We start from the raw sequence: 20,212 nt of genomic DNA, 5'->3' as shown, positions 1-20,212 counted from the left end.
AAATCCTTTAGAGGCAAGGCCGAAGCTGAGCTTCACTAATGCCCGGCATGTGTTAATTCAGTCAGGATGGAAAAGATGATAGCCTTTATCAAGAATTTGTAGGAGATCTTTATATATGCTTAGTATAAATCCTTCACTGACTAAACAGAGTTAGAATATTTTCACATCATCTATGTGTTTTTTGTTTTTATTGATGTGGTCAGTTTATCACTTAAATTTTGTGGTCAGTGTTTTTTCATGTTCTAAGAAGTCTTTGCCTATTCCAAGACTGCCAAGATTTCCCAGGTCTTCTTCTGTGTGTTTTATAGTTTGTGACTTTTACTTCTAAGTTGGTGTTACTTAATTTTCATTTGAAGATTTAGATTTTTTTTTACTGTTGATTTATGTTTTATTGTCTTGTCAGCTCTAGAACTTCCATTTGACTCTTTAAAAATATATTGCTAAGAAAGTGGGGAATAGAGAGGATAATGGAACAAACACGATGAGAAAGTAGATGGGAGACTATGTGGGGGAAGAAGAGGAACCAGCTGGAGGTGGGGAGGCGCTGGAGCAAGCAGTGGGGGAGGGGACAAATGAGAACAAAGGATAATGCCTATAATATATGAATGGCGATGCCACAATGAAACCCATTATTTTGTATGATAACCTTAAAATGAATATATATATGTTGGGCTGGAGAGATGGCTCAGAGGTTAAGAGCACTGCCTGCTCCTCCAGAGGTCCTGAGTTCAATTCCCAGCAACCACATGGTGGCTCACAACCATCTGTAATGAGATCTGGTGCCCTCTTCTGACCTGCAGGGACACATGCAAGCAGAACACTGTATACATAATAAAAAAATAAATCTAAAAAAAAAAAGAATATATATATATGTTTATGTATATGTATATATATGTGTGTGTGTATGTACATTCATATATATCCATTGCTGTCTGGCAATTCTCCATCTGTTCACTCATTACGGCAATGTTTTCACTTATGTCCTTTGAACATACAATTGCTACCTAAAGGTTTTTATGGGGCTGGGCAATTAGTTCAGCGCTAGAGTTGTCTACCACATGCAAGGCCCTGGATTTAAACCTAAGCGCCAAGGGAAAACAAATGCTCTTGTCTAGTTATTCTAACATATGATATACTTCGGCTTTTGTGTCATTGTGTTTTCCCTTTGAATACAAATCACTTTAAATTTTTTTCTTACCTGTCTAAAACTTCTGTTGTTACTGTTTCTCATGATGGTTTCAGAGATTCTGGATTCTGTTCTTCTTTGGTAACATCGGGTGGTTATTTATGGACCATCACCTTGAAGTTTTAGAAGTTTGGTTTTGTACTCTTTAATGTAGCCTTGCTTAACATTTCTCCTTAAACTGAAAGAAGAAATTTAATCCCTGGGACATGGTCCCTGCTCCTTAGTGTGACATACCCTAAGATTTTATGACTTTCCTGGGGCCTTTCAAAGGCTCTTTTGGAAAAGTTGGCAGGATTCAAACTCTAACTTTTGTCTCCTAATTGGTGGGCAGAAGATGAAATCTCTATTCACCTTTAAAACTTTTAGGTACTTCCAGAAATGCCCCTACCCCCTTTCTAGTCACTGTGGCCCAAGCGCTGTCCCCTGTCATCTCATGGCAACTTCCTGCTGACAGACTGGAGGAGCCTTGGGAAAGGCAGCACAAACATGGTCTTACCCAATGGGGTTCCTCCTTCCAAAAGTCAGATCCTAGCTTCTCTGTCTACTTCGGTTGTGCCCAAAGCTTCCAAATATATACTTTTTTTCACATTTTGTTCTGAGTTTAAAAGTCTCCTAGAGAGTAATTGACCACTAGGAAACAATCCACTCCACCATCATCAGAACTAGATCTTCTGCACCCATTTTAAGGTTTTGAAATTATATTTCAAAATTGACCTCCATAAAAAAATGTTCTGTATAGCATTCTAATAGTAGGCGAGAGCTCTTTGGGCCTTCCCTGTTTGTAGCTAGGGTTTCTCAGGACAACTATTCCAGGAAGCCGTAAACTTAGAGAATACCAGGCCTGCTACTTCCTAGCTGTTTAAAGGCACCTGAGCACCCAAAGGTCGTGTAAAGGTCATTTGGGATGGAAGAATGATCTTCAGATGTTTTCAGTACTTTGTGCAAAGATACAATGCAGTTCCCATAATTCAAGCCTTAAATACCATTGCTTTGGGTTGGATTTGTTTGCTATTTCTTTTTCATGGAGATACCGGTGTCCTCCTGCTTATCGGGAACACTCCTTGAAAATCAACCCAAACTTGCAAATGTCATTCTTACTGATAAATGGGATGCTAGTGTTGGGATGTTGGAAACTCCCAGGGTGAGTTGATCCGATGAGTTCTTTGTGGTCCTGGGCACTGTAGGCAGGGAATGAGAAAAATCTCTAGATAACAGGACTTCTTCCTTGCCTCCGTCCTTGTCCATAAGCACTGTTGAAGCCCAAAGACATGAAAGAGCTGCCCAGAGTTCCATAGACTGACTCCCACTGTGAGTGCGAGATCAAAACCAACATTAGACTGTGCTCTGAGCTCAGCTGCACCTTCTGTCTGGGAAGGAGTGATTCTGAAATCCACCTTGTTTCAGAGAGGAAAGAAACGGAGAGATGGCTCGGCAGTTAAGAACACTTGCTCCTCTTCCAGATGATTTGAGTTTGATTCCCAACATCCACATCAGGTAGCCCATAACCACCTGTAACTCCTGCTGCAGAAGATCAAATGCCTCCTTCATGGGCACTAGCATGCACATGTCACTTATACACACAATACACACACAAATAAAAAAGAAATGTTTTTAAAAAAGAAAAAGAGCTGGGTGGTGGTGGAGTACACCTTTAATCCCAGCATGAAGGAAGCAGAGACAGGCAGATCTCTGCGAGTTCAAGGCCAGCCTGGTCTATAGATCTGGTTCCAGGACAGCCAGGACTACGCAAAGAAACTCTGTCTTGAAAAACCAAGAGAAAGGAAGAGAAAGAAAGAAAGAGAAGGAAGGAGGAAGGAAGGAAGGAAGGAAGGAAGGAAGGAAGGAAGGAAGGAAGGAAGGAAGAAAAGAAGGAGGGAGGGAGGGAGGGAGGAAGGAAAGGAAGGAAGGAAGACAGAAAGAAAGAAAGAAAGAAAGAAAGAAAGAAAGAAAGAAAGAAAGAAAGAAAGAAAGAAAGAAAGAGAGAATGATGGACTCAGCAAGCACACCTTGAAGAAGGTTTGGAGCTGAGTGGACAGTCAAGATCTTTCAAAATACTTTTTTATTTACTGAGCTTTTCTAGTTTCCTTTCTCTTACTGTGATAAAATATCTTGGCCAAAAGCAGTTTAGGGGAGGAGAGGGTTTCTTTGGTTTGCAGTTCTGTATCATTACTGATGGAGAGTCAAGGTGGAAGGAAGAATTGAAACAGCTAGCCACATCTATCCAGGAACAAGGAAAAATGAAGACATGCATGCTCTTGCTTGCTTGCTGCTCTGTCCGGTGCCCTTTCTTCAGCAGGTAAAATCATGCTGCCCACATTCAGGGAAGGTCTTCTCACCTCAAGACAAACCATGTTCACCAACCAACCTGATCTAACAATCCATTATGGAGACTCTCTTCCCAAGTAAGCCTAGATTGTGTCCAGTTGACACCTGAAACGAGTCATTGAATCATCCTCTGGAAGAGCAGCAAGTGCTCTTAACTGCTGAGCCATCTCTCCAGCCCCACATCACTCCTTTTCTTTCCTTTGAGCTCTTCAAATAAAATGATTTGAAGATCCAAATGCTTTGGACCTATAGTTTAGAGGTAGAAAATATGCAGACACTGAAGCCAGCCCATCTGAACTTCACCATCAGGTCTGCCCTCATCTGTGAGAATCACTATAGCTTCAACTTCCTCACTGAAGAGTGTTTCAGTCCCAACTCCAACGCACACGAGCTGTAGGACCTCAAGTACCTTGTCTAATCTCTCTGGGACCCACATTCCTCATCTGTTAAATACATGTGTTAGTATTTTAACTGTTGTATATTGTCAGCAGAAGTTTCTGTCCCATCAGCCAGCTCCCAAGTAACACACAGAGACTTATTATTAATTATAAATGCTCAGCTGATAGCTTAGGCTGGTTACTAACTAGCTCTTACGACTTAAGTTAATCTATATTTCTTATCTATGCTCTACTACATGGTGGTACCTTTTTTCAGCAAGGCAAGTTCATCTTGTTTCTCTCCCCATCCTCTGATGACTCCACCTTTCTTCATCCCCACACTCTCTTTTTTCCTGTCCACAAGTCCTGCCTAACCTCTTCCTGCCTAGCTATTGGCCATTAGCTCTTTATTAAACCAATGAGAGCAACACATCTTCACAGTATAGGAAAGGATTATTCCACAACCGTATATAAAATTCTTAAGTAGTTCTTTACATGCAGAAAACACGTTGTACATGTGAATCATTGTTGCTTTTGTACCTATAATTTTGCTTGATTTCCTTTGTTCATTGTACATTCCTATTTCTAAAGAAAATAAACTCGCCGGGCGGTGGTGGCGCACGCCTTTAATCCCAGCACTCGGGAGGCAGAGCCAGGCGGATCTCTGTGAGTTCGAGGCCAGCCTGGTCTACAGTGCGAGATCCAGGGAAGGCGCAAAGCTACACAGAGAAACCCTGTCTCGAAAAACCAAAAAAAAAAAAAAAAAAAAAAAAAAAAAAAAAAAAAAAAAAGAAAATAAACTCCAGGTTACTAATAGGATGAAAGGACTGCCTAGATCTACTTCTGACCAATCTAGCCCTGGACAGCATATACCTTCACATATCATGCTGGTGTTACACACATGATTGCCCAACTGTCTAGGTGGAGATGTTGGAGCACATATATTTACCAGATTGGTTTGGGCCACTTCATTGTCTTTCATTGACAAGATGTCTATATAATTACTTTTCATTGTCACTAACAATGGCTCTTTTTTGTTTGTGGTATTGTTTCTCTGAGATAGAATCTTATGCTATAGCTCAGGCTGGCCTAGAACTTAATATGTAGTCCAGGCTGACCTCAGATACGTGGAAATCTTCCTGTCTCAGTCTATTAAAGGCATGAACCATCACTCCCAGCTTCTATTCTTCTGTTATAGTTACAATTCTGGAAAATAACTATGTTCACATTGTAAAGTTCAAGTGCCATTCTGAACCCTTATCTTGAAGGCTGGTTTTTGTTTTTGTTTTTCCTGTGAAGCTTACTTTCACCCTTACTGCCTGCCAGCTTCACACTTTGAATTAGGAGAAATGCTTGGAATCTGGAAAACTCCATGAGGGCCAATCAGAGCAGACCCGATTCCCCTGAAATTTCCTTTCCTAAAAAATAAATGCAATGAGTTTTTCCCTCTCCCCTGAAAATTCTAGGATTTCTATGGAGAAAGAAAACCCTTTTCATTCTGCACAGGCCCCTTTGGGTTCAACCATGAGGCAGCTTGAGCTGTAGGTAGTGGCACTAAAGCCATGAGCTCCCACCAGCTTTAACCTTGGCCTTCTCACTTGGGAAGTCCTCCCCCCACCCCCCGGGGCTCCAAGAGGGGGCTTTCTGTAGCCAGGAGCCCGACTAGATAAACTTGCAGCAAATGTTCATGGTGAGAGTGAAGGTATGTGGTACAAGGGAGGAGTCGGAAGTCAGAACCACATCAGCCCCGTGGAACTGTGGCTTGTCTGTGTCACACCCAGTGGTGCATCCCTGTAGCAAGTGTCCTGTGACCTCACGGCACAATCTGAGCCTGATCTAAAAGATATAGAAGGCCCTCTGAGGCTGCTCTCAGCCATGAGCCAACAGCTCTATTTGAAAAGCTATGCCAGATTCCCCATGATATTTCTCCATCCCCTCCTTGGACCCCCGAGTCCTAAAATGGGTCTGAGACCCTCCCTGAGGATTCAGTGTTGCAGGACAGTTGATCACACTGTGAACCCTGAGATTGCGTTAATTAAATAAAATCAGCCTTGGGTCAAGAGGTGCAGCCAGCAACCACATGACAGGAAGTAGCCAGAGAGGGTAAGAGGGGGTCAAGGAAATGGAAAGAGCAGTGCATAGGAAGTAGTAGGGAGGGACTTTGAGTTTGGTGGTCTTTTGTTTTGGGACGGCAGAAGAGAGCTCTCTTTTCTGGAAAGTTGGCTAAAGAGAAAGGTTAGCTGGGTGCTCCTCGGCCTCTCTGAGGTAGCAAGAACACCTCAGTGTGGTTATATCACTGATTGAAAAAGAAGACACTCAAAAACACTTTGTATTGTTTTATAAATGGTGTTCAATGTAAAAAAGGGGGCTAAGCCCCAACTGAAGGCAATAATCCCTTCCTGTCATCTTCAACAGAACTGATAGCCATGACTGTATTTGGTAATTTAATTAATTCCTGTGGTGGATGACACCTGAGATCAACCTCTGACCTCTACACACACATGCACTTGAACACACACACACACACACACACACACACACATACACACACACACACACACACACACTCACACACACAAAGAAGGGGCCACTGGGAGGTGGGTGTCTGAGGGGATGATCCAGTAGGGAAAAGCACTTTCAGATGTGAGACCTGAGTTCAAATCCCAGAACCCATATAAGCTGGAAATAGCAGAGCTTGTCTGTAATCCAAGCACCCCTGTGGGGAGATAGGAGGTGGAAGCAGGAGAATATCCAAAGAGCTCAAGGGCCAGCAGCCTGACACACGTGCAGATAAATAGCAGGGAGACCTAACTCAAACAAAGTGGAAGGCAAGGACCAGCACCTGAGGTGGTCCCCTGACCTCCGCAGATACACTAGAGTACTGACATGATCCTCTGACCTCCATACATACACTATAGTACTGACATGATCCCCTGACCTCCATACATACACTATAGTACTGACATGATCCTCTGACCTCCATACATACACTATAGTACTGACATGGTCCTCTAACCTCCATACATACACTATAGTACTGACATGATCCTCTGACCTCCATACATACACTATAATACTGACATGGTCCCCTGACCTCCATACATACACTATAGTACTGACATGGTCCCCTGACCTCCATACATACACTATAGTACTGACATGGTCCCCTGACCTCCATACATACACTATAGTACTGACATGGTTCCCTGACCTCCATACATACACTATAGTACTGACATGGTCCTCTGACCTCCATACATACACTATAGTACTGACATGATCCTCTGACCTCCATACATACACTATAGTACTGATGTCCTCTGACCTCCATACATACACTATAATACTGACATGATCCTTTGACCTCCATACATACACTATAGTACTGACATGATCCCCTGACCTCCATACATACACTATAGTACTGACATGATCCCCTGACCTCCATACATACACTATAGTACTGACATGATCCTCTGACCTCCATACATACACTATAGTACTGACATGGTCCTCTGACCTCCATACATACACTATAATACTGACATGGTCCCCTGACCTCCATACATACACTATAGTACTGACATGATCCCCTGACCTCCATACATACACTATAGTACTGACATGATCCCCTGACCTCCATATATACACTATAGTACTGACATGATCCCCTGACCTCCATACATACACTATAGTACTGACATGATCCCCTGACCTCCATATATACACTATAATACTGACATGGTCCCCTGACCTCCATACATACACTATAGTACTGACATGATCCCCTGACCTCCATACATACACTATAATACTGACATGGTCCCCTGACCTCCATACATACACTATAGTACTGACATGATCCCCTGACCTCCATACATACACTATAGTACTGACATGATCCCCTGACCTCCATAGATACACTCTAGTACTGACATGATCCCCTGACCTCCATAGATACACTATAGTACTGACATGGTCCTCTGACCTCCATACATACACTATAATACTGACATGATCCTCTGACCTCCATATATACACTATAGTACTGACATGATCCTCTGACCTCCATACATACACTATAGTACTGACATGGTCCCCTGACCTCCATACATACACTATAGTACTGACATGGTCCCCTGACCTCCATACATACACTATAGTACTGACATGATCCCCTGATCTCCATACATACACTATAGTACTGACATGATCCCCTGATCTCCATACATACACTATAGTACTGACATGGTCCCCTGACCTCCATACATACACTATAGTACTGACATGGTCCTCTGACCTCCATACATACACTATAATACTGACATGATCCTCTGACCTCCATATATACACTATAGTACTGACATGATCCTCTGACCTCCATACATACACTATAGTACTGACATGGTCCCCTGACCTCCATACATACACTATAGTACTGACATGGTCCCCTGACCTCCATACATACACTATAGTACTGACATGATCCCCTGATCTCCATACATACACTATAGTACTGACATGATCCCCTGATCTCCATACATACACTATAGTACTGACATGGTCCCCTGACCTCCATACATACACTATAGTACTGACATGGTCCTCTGACCTCCATACATACACTATAGTACTGACATGATCCTCTGACCTCCATACATACACTATAGTACTGATGTCCTCTGACCTCCATACATACACTATAATGCTGACATGATCCTTTGACCTCCATACATACACTATAGTACTGACATGATCCCCTGACCTCCATACATACACTATAGTACTGACATGATCCCCTGACCTCCATACATACACTATAGTACTGACATGATCCTCTGACCTCCATACATACACTATAGTACTGACATGGTCCTCTGACCTCCATACATACACTATAATACTGACATGGTCCCCTGACCTCCATACATACACTATAGTACTGACATGATCCCCTGACCTCCATACATACACTATAGTACTGACATGATCCCCTGACCTCCATATATACACTATAGTACTGACATGATCCCCTGACCTCCATACATACACTATAGTACTGACATGATCCCCTGACCTCCATATATACACTATAATACTGACATGGTCCCCTGACCTCCATACATACACTATAGTACTGACATGATCCCCTGACCTCCATACATACACTATAATACTGACATGGTCCCCTGACCTCCATACATACACTATAGTACTGACATGATCCCCTGACCTCCATACATACACTATAGTACTGACATGATCCCCTGACCTCCATAGATACACTATAGTACTGACATGATCCCCTGACCTCCATAGATACACTATAGTACTGACATGGTCCTCTGACCTCCATACATACACTATAATACTGACATGATCCTCTGACCTCCATATATACACTATAGTACTGACATGATCCTCTGACCTCCACACATACACTATAGTACTGACATGGTCCCCTGACCTCCATACATACACTATAGTACTGACATGGTCCTCTGACCTCCATACATACACTATAGTACTGACATGATCCCCTGATCTCCATACATACACTATAGTACTGACATGATCCCCTGATCTCCATACATACACTATAGTACTGACATGATCCTCTGACCTCCATACATATACTATAGTACTGACATGATCCTCTGACCTCCATAGATACACTGTAGTACTGACATGTACACACACAAAGAGAAAATAAAATGACAAAATGTGGTCACTGGGGGTTCATGGTGCCTGTTCCCAATGCTGCCAGTAAAGCTATGACAAGGACATTGTCTATCAGTGTCCCCATCCAGACATGTGGATTCAGCCACTACCACTATAGCTCAGATCAGAAAAAGAGAGTGTCCACCCAGAGCCAGAGACTGTCACCGTGTGTAGTGCTGAACTTTGAAAAAAGGATGGAAATGTTCCTGTGGGCTGGACTTTCAAGTTTTACCATGTACTTCTGTTTGGTTTTAAAATTCTGAGGGCCTCACCCCTGTTTCTTCCCTCTACATCACCTTCTGGACCTCAGTTTCTCCTCAGAGGTCCTGAGGATCCTGGTGGCAGGGTCGCTTTCCATCTGTTCATTGTGTTCCCAGGCTGTGTGGGTGGTGGGTCACTCCTTACCCTGCCCTGATGTCCTGATAGCCAAGCGCTTTCTCTCCTTCTCCTCTTTACAGTCTGTATTTTTCCAACGGCTGGGAAATAAAAATGTCTGATTGATATATGAATTTAGTTAGCTGGAAGGATGATCGCTGGTCCATTCTAATTTCTCGTTTGCTTTTCTCTATTTCCAAAATTCGTGCAATAAACGTCCTTCATGTTTGCGATCAGAAGAAGACTGCCCAATAAAAAGCCAACTGGGACCTCAAGGTCGAGTATCCCAACTGGCTAAGGAGCTAACCTCCAAGAAAAATTAAAAGCTTCTCTCCTCCTCTCCTGGACACTACACCCCAGGTGACGTTACAGAGGGTCACTTCTGCAGGAGCTACAGACCTGTAGGGACACAAAGTAGGCTGGGCTCTTATACCTTGGGAACATGATGCCAGCTTCTAGCTCTTCAAGCAGCAGTTCCTCTCCAGGTTGGGGCTCCGACCAGCTGGTACCCATGCATATGGCCTTGCATGGGGAAGACCCTCCATTGTGTTACACAGTTGCCCAACTGCTGATCTTTATCTTCAGACAGGAGCACCCAGGCCCTTCTCCCTCACAGCAGCTGGGGTCGTCTCCCTGGGGTATATGTTCTGTGAGGTGTTGTCTGCTCCTTGGTGGTTCATCAAATTTCACCTTCTGCTCTGGGTCTCTCAGTCTCTAAGTTCAGTCTCTGCTGAGTGGTCTTTATTCCTTTTTAACTACACATCTAAAATAAATAAATAAGTAAATGGAAGTTTCCTCTTGGATTTCTATGACTATAATATAGAGATGTGGATCAATTCCAACAAAAGTGAAATCTTTAATAGAATAGTTATTTCTCTCCTGGGCCTATTGACAAAAGCCCTTCTGTGGATATATGCATGTTGTGGGGGAGGGGCTGCCCCTCCAGTCTTGGCAGGGATTCAAGCACCTGAGTGACAGACACCGGAGGAGTGGCGTGAGTATTCAGCTAGGGGGGCGGAGGGGAGGATGGGAGGAAGCATGTGAGCTGACAAACCCTGCCCCAGTGTGAGCTGATTTAGCACCAGCCCCTAATCCTGAGCAACCAAGCAACATGGCTCTGCATGTGTGGGGAAGACAGGCCCAGCTGGGCCACCTGCTGCCCAGCCTGGCCCTGGGTGTGACTTGCTCTTCTGTGAAAAGAAGGAAGGGAAGGGAAGAGGGGTTTATTCCCATGCCCAATTTAAGAAAGGTTCTGAGCACATCATGGTGGGGAAGGCACAGCGCTGGGGGTGTGGGCAGCTAGGGCGGGCGGTTGGTCACAGCAGGCCATCACTCAGACAGCAGCGAGATGTGAACTGGTGTTCAGCTCATGTTCCCTTCTTCAGCCCAGCACCCAGCCCAGAGACCGGTGCCACAGTTAGGGTTTTTTTCCACCTCATCTAACTTAATCTAAATTCTTTTAGATTTATGTCACTTTTGTGTGTATGAGTATTCTGCTTGCATGTTTGTGCACCCCGTGCATGCTAGATATCCACTGAGGTCAGAAGGGGGCGTTGGATTCCCTGGAGCAGGAGTTACGGATAGTTGTGAACCACAGGAGGATACTGGGAATCGAACCCAGGTCCTCTGTAAGAACAAGAAGTGCTTTTAACCGCTAAGCCTTCCCCTCCAGCCCACAATTAACTCAATCCAGGAAATCCCCCCAAGATATGCCAAGAGGATTGTTTCTGTGGTAATTCTCAACTCCATCAAGTTTTCAGTGACGTTTAGCCATCATATATGGAAAAACTATTGTCTTAGGTCCACTACCATCCTGGCTGCATAGGGTTTCGAGACAATGGCCTGCTCCCTGCTACCAGTTGCTCATAACATGGGCCATTTATATGTCTTACAGTAATGGTTCAATGTTAAGTGGCCATCACTGGTAATAGCCTTCTTGTTGGCAGAATCCCAAGATGACATAGAGGAACACGTAGTGAAAGGGAGTGTGTGTGTGTGTGTGTGTGTGTGTGTGTGTGTGTATGTGTGCTTTCTCATATCTGTCATAAGGCCAACCAGGATTCAATGATGACTACTCTGATGACTTTGTTATCCCAATTTTCTCTAAGATCCTGCCTGTGAACACTACATTTACATGAAGCTTCTACCTTCCTCATGCCTCACAATAGTGATCAAATGCCAACGTGATTTTCAGAGGTGTTATTCACCCATACCCATACAATTTTAAAAATAAAATTTAAAGTAATTGTTTTCCTCGAGAGTGTACATTTGGAGGCTATGAGTTCAGTATTCTAACAGTGACGTGACTGGACAGTGGAGGGTGAAAGTCAGGTTTCTCACTGTTAGAGTGAGAATTGCAGACGAGGAGGAGGCTGGCTGGGATTGTTCACACGGCAGCAGCTCAGTGTTAGAGAAATCAGTGTGTAATCAGCTGTAGCTACCTACAGATACAGATGGGCACACACAAAATGTCCAGATAGTTCATGAAGACACATGTATTTCCTTATTCTGTCAGCTGAGGGGGCCTGAAAAAAATCCTATTACAGTAACAAAGAACACACTTCATCTCTAGATTCTTTGTATGTTCATTTTTACTGTATGTGTGTGGGAGTCTGGCCTGCATGTATCGCTCAGCACCACACGCATGCAGTGCCCGCAGAGTCCAGAAGGGGGCGTCAGAGCCCCTGGAACTGGAGTTACAGATGGCCATGAGTTGCAACGTGTGTGCTACGAATTGAACCTGAGTCCTCGGCAAAAGTAACCAGTGTTCTTAACAGCTGAGCCATCCCTCCAGCCCCTTACGTCAGATTTTAGTTTACAGCCCCCAACCTTAACACCACTTCATATACCATGGCTGACCCGAGGACAGGCAGACAATAAACAGGTTGAGCGTGGTACACTGGAGTGTCCCAGGAAGAGACTGCTTAGAAAAACAAGCAATATCACGTGTCAGGGGGCACAACAGCCATTAGAGTTTTCAGCAGCCAGAGACAGAGAGACTTGAGCAGTAATATGGTATACAGTCTAAGAAACTCGGAATTAACATGCACTTCACACAGAGCTAGAGAGCTAGATACAGATGTGTCTGACTAAATGAATGGAAGAAAACAGAAAAATGTCCACCCTGCAACAGCATTTCAAATAATTTGTAGACATTCCACCCTGATAGGTGGAAAATAATTCCCCACTCTTTAAGTGTGGCGGGGCCTGATGACTTCCTTCCTGAGAGTGGGAGGAGTCTCGTAGTGGGGAGGGACCACAGACCTGAGAGTGGGAGGAGTCTCGTAGTGGGGAGGGACCACAGACCTGAGAGTGGGAGGAGTCTCGTAGTGGGGCGGGACCACAGACCTGAGAGTGGGAGGAGTCTCGTAGTGGGGCGGGACCACAGACCTGAGAGTGGGAGGAGTCTCGTAGTGGGGGAGGGACCACAGACCTGAGAGTGGGAGGAGTCTCGTAGTGGGGAGGGACCACAGACCTGAGAGTGGGAGGAGTCTCGTAGTGGGGCGGGACCACAGACACCATCACAGTCAGGTGGTGGAGAGAGGTGTCACGATGATAGGTACTCATAGAGAGTGCTGAAGACTGCACTTCTTCACTTCTGTGGTTTTTATTGCCTAATTGTATAGAAACAAACAAACAAAACAACAACAACAATAACAAAAACAAACTCCATTTAACAGCAGTTCTCAAAATGGCCATACGCTTCAAAAATAAAAGTCTGGGCCAGGTGGTAGTGGCGCACACCTTTCTTTAATCCCAGCACTCCGGAGGCAGAGGCAGGCGGATCTCTGTGAGTTGGAGGCCAGCCTGGTCTACAGAGCAAGATCCGGGACAGGCACCAAAACTACACAGGGAAACCCTGTCTCAAAAAACAAAAGAAAAAAAAAAAAAGGCTGAGAAATTGTCAAGGCCAAGAGGAAACAGTCAGACGTGAAAACTAAACGTAGGATACTATACCGAGAGAGACATTTATGTAAAAAACTGGAGAAGTCTGAATGGACTATAGACTTCAGTTCATCTGCATGTGATCAATGGTGACAAATATACTAGTTCAGGGAAACTGGGTGTGAGGTACAGGGAGAGTCCCTGGACCATTTGTCAGTTTTTCTGGAAAATTAAAGTAAGTAGGTAAATAAAGGTAATTCCTTTCCACTCTTTCTCCTGTTCCCTGTCATTTCTTCTTCTTCCCTCCTCTTCTCACCCTGTACTTCCTTCTTTCTTTCAGAAACACCATCATACAAATGGCTATACCTTGTCATTTTCTACCTGTCTCCCTGTGCATTATTCTGAAGCCCGGTGATATATGCACTACACTCCAATTCACAGATAGGCAGATATCCCCATCCTCTGTTGACCTTGATGCTTGCAAAGATCCTTAGTAGAACTGCCCACTCCTGCTAGCTTGGGCCCATTGGCACCCATCAGCCCTGTTTGAGATGGCCTTGTGAACAGTCAGGATCTCACGCTCCGTGCATTCAGCTATGCCTTAGGGAGCTCAGTAAACTCCAAAGGGAACCGTCCATTCTGCAGGGGAGGCACGTGCATGCAGGTTGCTGTCTGTGTCTGTTACCCGCTCTCTGGCCCGCAGACTAGTCCCCGTGCATGCACCACAGCACCCAAGTGTGGGCAGAAGCACTCCCGTCGAGTGGGATGAAGCTTTGAAGAGGCTGAGACCGATGAGAGCCGAGGAACCTTTGAATCTCCCTTCAGCTCCCCTACCCCGACCACAGCCCTCCTCTTGATGTAGAACATGTGTTCGACTTGAAAACAATGAGGCTGGCTTCTGTGCCAGGAAGACTTGCTGCTTTAAGCTTCTTCGGGGGTTGAAAACAGATCTATCTCTGAGAGCTGTGCAGCACTCCATGGAAGTCACCATGGCTGCTGCGGATTTGTGAGACAGGGCAGGAAGCAAGGTCCCTGCTACTCCACCTGCTGTGGGGTGGAGCACACAGCTCACTGCCGGGGATATCTGTGGAGCAGATGGAAAGGAGATGTCTGGACTCTCTTGAAAGCATGGGAATGTAAAACTGAAATGTTCAGGAACCAACTGAAGGAAACTTCCAGAATCCGGCACAACCCACGGAGAGCTGGACCCTCCGCCATCAATCATCAATCAAGAAAATGCCCCACAGGTTTGCTGACAAGTTGATACTATGGAGGCATTTTCGAATTTGAGGTCCCCTCCTATCAGATGACTCTAACCTGTCTAAACTTGATAAAAATGTAGCCAGCAACCACCCCTATCCTTCCTTATCATCTAATACTACCCTCTCTTGGCCTCCTAGATTTTAGACTACCCACACTTATACCTGTTTCCATATATACAGGTATACATTATAGACTAGGGCCTACATATAAGGGAGAACATGTATTTTTTTGTATTTTTGACTTTGGGTTACCTTAGTGTTATATATTCAAGATACATCCGTTTTCCTATATATATAACTGCTGAATAATGTGGATATATACCACACTAAAAGGATGCGTTCATTCATTGATGGGTGCCTAGGCTGGGTCCATCTCCTTGCTGTTGTGAATCTAGCAACAAAAGCCATGGACAAGCTAGTGTCTCCATTGAGGAAAAAAAATATTTCCCAAATTGATACATTAAGTAATGCTTAGTGAGGGAAAATAACTCTGGACTTGTGTAGACAGTAAAGAGTTTGGGGTAGAGGCAAGGAAGAAAGAGAGGGTGTTTAGAACTACAGAGCAAGAGGTAGATTTCTGATACCAAGAAGAGAAAGAGTGGCATTCCACATCAGGTGAGCTGAAGTCCCAGGATCCCCTGCATCTGGAAAGACTGCCTGAGTTCGAAGGCTGGTGGTGTATTATGTAAGATTTCCCCAAGCCAAGAGGATGGTATTGTCACTGGGCTCTGAAGAACAGAAATGGAGTCCCACACCGCCCTGGGGAAGTTGAGGGCTGACCAACACTGCACAGGGTGCTGGTGTGGGTGGGCACTGCACAGGGCACTGGTGTGGGTGGGTGGGGAAGCACTCCCACCATGTGGGAGAAGTTTCACGTTATGAGCATGTGTGCTGCTGGGGTTGGGGACCCCACACAAGCCTGCCTATGGATGCATCCTGCAGCCTCATTCCCACATAGGGGAGCTTCTGCTTCAAGCTCTTGACTGCGGTTTGTCCTGTAGTCCTGTGAATACGTTTTTCAGATTTCTCTAGAAAAGCCATCGGGATAAAAGGGAAGTTACCAAGCAGCCAGGTCTTAAGTTGCTGAGGACAAAGGTATTCCTCTGCACCACAATTCACATGGGATCCATCTATGTCCTAAAGAGGAAGTGCATACTGCTGTCATGTCTGAGACATTTCAGAGGAATTCTGTTGAGAAACAAATAGGGATGAGATGTAAAAGAGAAAGAGCAGACTGTCTCTCCTTCACTCCCAAGGGAGCAGAAACCCTTCATGGTGACAGAGTAAATGTCTTCAGAGCTTGGTGGGGACTGGATGTTGGCTCCGGATGAGCATTTAGTACAGACTGAAACCCTTTCCTGCCTAGTCTCTTAGCATCTTGGTGTGCAGGGCTTGCCATAAAGACAGCCACAAACCAGGGCTCACAGGATAGAAACATATGTCGAAGTTCAAAACTGGTATGGGCTGAGGGAGTGGATTTGTTCACACCACTAATGCCGCTGGCAACTGTTAGCTTTCTTGGCTCATCACAGCTACACCCGGTCTCCATCTATCATTATTGTTATGTAGTATGCACCCCGAGTATATGCCTTGGTGTCCAAGTTTCCTTTGAATAAGAACCGTAGTGATTTTGGATTCCAGCTCACTCTAGTGACTCCATCTTAACTAATTATATCCATAGCATCCCAATTTCCACATATGGGTATGTTCTCAAGTGCTAGAGATTGGGTTTGAGTGCATAGGTTTTGGTAGATGTTACAGTTTTTGTCCACTTGACACAAACCTAGACGTATCTGGGAAGAAGGAACATCCGACAAGGGGCTGCCTCCTGCAGATTTGCCTGGGTGTGTCTGTGGGGATTGTCTTGATTGATGATTGACATCAGAGGGCCCAGTCCACTGTGGGCAGAACTATGCCTGGGCAGATGGTCCTGGGCTATTCAAGGTATCTGAGCAAGCCAGTAAGCGGCATCCCCCCCCCCCGCTCCCCCCCCCCCCCCCAAGCCTCTGTTTCAGTTGCTCTCTCCCGGTTCCTGCCTCGCCTTCCCTTGATGGTGGACTATGGCCTGTAAGCCAAACAAACCCTTTTCTCTCCCGGTTGGCTGTCAGCATTTTATCATGGCAACAGCCAGCGAAGTTGAATAGCAGGAGACACAGTTCTCATGCTGACCTTTGCTCTACACAGGTTTCAGGATCCATAGCATCGCAGGCCGAAGAAGGGTTGAAATGCATGGGCTCTCTCACTGAGTCAGCCTTGGAGATGCTCTGAACACTGTCCCCACACTTCAAACGCAGGCTGAGCTCACACCATGGCAGAGCTCAGTGAGAACTAAGGATACTGAATGCCCACTCCACTGCTGAGGTCCAGGCTAAGGTAAGATGCTTTACTGTGTTTTTAATTTAAAATTTGTATTCTTATGTGTGTGGGTATTTTGTCTGTGTACCACATGCATCCCTGGTGCCTGGAGAGACCAGGAGATGCCACTGGATCCTCTGGAACTGGAGTTACAGATGGTTGTGAGGAGCCACGTGGGTGCTGGGAATTGAACCTGAGTCTTCTGTAACTGCAGCTGGTGCTCTTAACTGCTAAGTTATTCCTCCAGCCCCTGGGACAGCACACACACACACACACACACACACACACACACACACACACACACACACAAGACAGGGTTTCTCTGTGTCCTGGCTGTCCTGGAACTCACTTTCTAGGCCAGGCCTGCCTCAAACTCAGAAATCCACCTGCCTCTGCCTCCTGAGTGCAGGGATTAAAGGCGTACAACAACACCACCAGGCTAAGGGCAACATTATTTTTTTAATTAATTTATTTTTATTTTATTGGTGTTTTGCCTGTATGTATGTGTGAGGGTGTTGGATCCTAGAGTTACAGACAGTTGGGAGCTGCCATATGGGTGCTGGGAATTGAACCTGGGTCATCTGGAAGAACAGTCAGTGTTCTTAACTGCTGAGCCATCTCTCCAGTCCCTAAAGGCAACATTCTTAGGAGAGCAGTTGGCACCAGCTGATGAAGGCTGGCGACTGTGATGTACACCCAGGTAGGAGGACCTTGTGCCACCCAGCCTGACCTGGCATGTGCTGTCCAGAGCCTAGGCAATGTTCTCTGAGGCAAAGGGAAGCCTAATTGGGCATCTTCCACTGTACAATGAGAACTATAGTCTTCCTGTCTGGCCCACCTAGGGTCAGGAGAAACTCAAATAGAATAAGATAGAACGGCTTTGAAAAGACCCCACACCACAGCAATATGGGGCCTTATTCTCAGGCCATCATGCCGCCCTCCCTGGGAAGCACTGGTGGGCCTCTCCTCTCCACGTTGCATCCTGAGTGTCTGCTGAAAAGTCTGACCTCTACTGTTTAAAACACACCTGACCATCTCATGGCTGGCTTTACATGCAGGGGTCACTCGGCCAATTTGATTTTCCCAGCCAGCCTGCCCAGCTGCTCACAGGAGCAGCCAACATCTACCTGGAGGTTTTTTTTGAGGTTTTTTTTTTTTTTAATCCCAGCAGCCCTGCTTGGCGCCAGTTAGTGAACTTGTAGAATCCAGCTTCTGGGACTGGGTTCTAGCCAGGTGAACCAGCCGGAGGGAGCTGGGGAGGATTCCAGGCACGCACCTGTGACTCAGGTTTCCCCCTTACAGCCTCTCTTTCCTGGCTGGGGCTTTCCAAGTACCTCCATTCTGCAAGATTGACAGCTCACTTTTGGTTGGAATCAGAGCGTAGGAAGCGGTCTTTTCGAACTTCCTGCGCAACTCAGCCTGCCAAAAATCCTGCCACCGGTTGCCTTATTTACCCTGGCCACCAGGCCTCTCTCTGCACCCTAAGAAAACAGATTGCTGTCCGGAGAAAAGTCCATGCATGTTTCCTTTCTGGAGGCTGATCAAGTTCTGAAGAAAGGCTTCCTGCAGCCCATTACACCATTTTGGTTTGTTTTATCTGTCTCCACCTGCAGAGCAGGGAATTAGCCTGCAGCCCAGGGCCAGGCCAGCAGATGACTACAGAGAAAGCGAAGCTGGTGGGGGTGAGCTTTCCACAACACACCGTGGCCTTGTTCTCTTTAGCCGGGCATTGTGTGCTGAGGCCCAAGCCCAAATCTGAATAGGATTCTGTGTAACTTGATCTGTTTTCTTTCTTTCCTGTATTCCTGTGAGCCAAATTTAACTTCGCTCCAATCTGTGGCCTGTACATAGAATGTTCTGCGCGAGGGTGGGGGTGGACGGGGCGGCGGGTTGGGGGGTGGGAGGATGGTGTATGTCCTTGCGGTTTTCTTTTTCCTATCTTCCCCCTTTTACGTTTTTTTCTTTTGCTCGTCTGCATTGCTCACCCACCGATCACCCTTTGCCATGTATAACTCAATATGACTGTCTTGTCTGCAGCTGTTAACCCTTTAGAGCCGTAAACCCTTTCGTGTGTCTCATAAGCAAATCACAAAGTTCCCCCACCCCCACACCCAGTGCCCTGTTGGCGCTGTTGGAGTTAACAGCTGGCCAGGGGGAAAATGTGAACTTCCCTAGAAGGGCTCGTGCAGCAATTAGTAGGGCCCCACTCAGATACGTAAAAATAGCCCCTTGCTTGCAAACAGGCAGTCAAGGAACTCGGATCCCAGGAGTCACCGGACCCGTAGTGGGTGCCTCCTCTTCAAAAGGATTGTGTCCTAAACATCCCAGAAATACCACCAAAATCGAGGTGGGGAGGTTTTCAGGGCAGACAGAAATCCGGTGTCCTGTTAAAAGCTCCTCCAGCTGTGGCTAGCTCAGGCCTAGGCAGAGGCCCAAACCCTCAGGGTTCATAGACACGTCCTGCTGTCAACCTGTGTGCATGGAGGGGCGGGGAGGGGAGTGGCGGGTGGCGGCTGATCCTTTCAACAGCACCCCTGTTCAAGTTCTTCTTTCAATGAAGGGTTGAATATTGGTCCTCAGGTTGTTGTGTCTGGGGGATCATCGGACAGGCAGTGACAGCCATAATGGTCTCATTGTTCATGGCTTTCAGAAATCACAAAAATTCTGGGAAAACAACAACAGAACCATGGGACTCCTTGGGAGGGGAAGATGTCTTGGGTCATCGT

The 20,212-nt window shown here is 45.7% G+C and overlaps 1 long non-coding RNA gene across 1 annotated transcript in view; it reads left to right on the top strand.

Annotated features, from left to right (window-relative positions):
* LOC128102123 (uncharacterized) overlaps window positions 1-20,212 on the top strand; it is a 104,649-nt gene that overhangs the window by 75,300 nt on the left and 9,137 nt on the right. Inside the window, exon 2 of the long non-coding RNA XR_008215325.1 lies at window positions 17,316-17,504. This is a non-coding gene — a long non-coding RNA (uncharacterized LOC128102123). The remainder of the gene's footprint in view (window positions 1-17,315; window positions 17,505-20,212) is intronic.

Source organism: Peromyscus californicus, unplaced genomic scaffold (assembly GCF_007827085.1).
Source record: "Peromyscus californicus insignis strain IS unplaced genomic scaffold, ASM782708v3 Scaffold_7__1_contigs__length_154581171, whole genome shotgun sequence".
NCBI lineage: Eukaryota > Metazoa > Chordata > Mammalia > Rodentia > Cricetidae > Peromyscus > Peromyscus californicus.
This window is presented reverse-complemented; position numbering and strand designations above follow the sequence as displayed.